The 1,264-nt window shown below is 36.2% G+C and overlaps 1 pseudogene; it reads left to right on the forward strand.

Moving 5' to 3' along the window:
• Positions 1–1,254, forward strand: part of LOC108761186 (uncharacterized) — a 2,824-nt pseudogene extending 1,570 nt beyond the window's left edge.
• Positions 1,255–1,264: the final 10 nt, after the last annotated feature.

Consider the following 1,264-nt stretch of genomic DNA (forward strand, 5'->3'; position numbering starts at 1 on the left):
AGAGTATGCGAAGTTTTGCAAAATAAAAATCAGATTCTGCGACTGTATGTAAGTGGCGAGGGTGGTACAGAGAAAAGTTTTCTTATTGAAACAATTAAACATTGGATCGGAATAAATTTGAAAAAAGTGACTGCCATATCTGCTCCCACGGGTATCGCGGCATGCAATATCAATAGTTTGACGATCCATAGAATGTTTCAGCTACCTGTCACCCATGAATCCATGGCAAAGTATACGCACTTGTCAGATATGGTTTTGAAAACTTTGAGAGAGAAATTAAGGAATGTCGAATTATTTATAATCGATGAGGTTTCCATGATTTCGAATGTGACACTGATGTTTATCAATCTACGATTATGTGAAATTTTCGACACGACAGATACAGATGACGGTTTTTTTTGGTAAAAAACACATTCTTCTGTTTGGAGACTTGTTGCAGCTTCCCTCTGTAAAAGAACAATTTCCGTTTGTTAAAATGTCTCGATCAGAGATTCAGAAGTATTTAGGTACCATGGGTGGATCTGATTTGTGGAGATTGTTCGAATACGACGAACTTTTGATTAATATGCGACAAAGATGTGACAACACATACCGCGAGATACTTTCTAGAATTCGGATAGGTTTGGTAACGGATTCTGACATCAATGTTCTCCAGTCGAGAAAAATTAATTTCAAAGGAAGTTGCGATGAAAGATTGAATGAACTTTGCACTTATGAATCAATTACCGGTTGATACAATATGTTTATTGCCCATGTGTTATTTGTGCACGACTTTGAACACGGCGATGCTCGATAAAATTAATGGCGATGAAATTCTACTGATAGCAGAAGATGATGTCGACTGTGCTCCAGCAATGAAGAAAAAAGTGCACAAAATTTTAAAAGACAAAGATGAAAAAGTTGCGGAAACAACTGGTATTGAAAGAGTAATAGCGATTAAAATTGGCGCTAAAGTGATGATTCGACGAAACATTGATGTCACTTTGGGACTTGTCAATGGAACGATAGGCATTGTAGTTGCGATTCATCGCTCTGTTGATGGAAATCGTATTGATTCCGTTACAATAGGTACTTCTGATAATAAACAAGTCACAATAATGAGAGTAGATATTAAATTCGAAGTATTCCATAAAATAGTGGTACATCGGAAACAATTTCCATTTTCTCTCAGTTATGGAATAACTGTAGATAAAAGTCAAGAAATTACGTGTAAAAATGCAATGATGGATTTAGGAACGAGTGTATTCACTGATGGTCAAGTGTA

This window comes from Trachymyrmex cornetzi, unplaced genomic scaffold, assembly GCF_001594075.2.
Source record: "Trachymyrmex cornetzi isolate Tcor2-1 unplaced genomic scaffold, Tcor1.1 scaffold2431, whole genome shotgun sequence".
Taxonomy (NCBI): domain Eukaryota; kingdom Metazoa; phylum Arthropoda; class Insecta; order Hymenoptera; family Formicidae; genus Trachymyrmex; species Trachymyrmex cornetzi.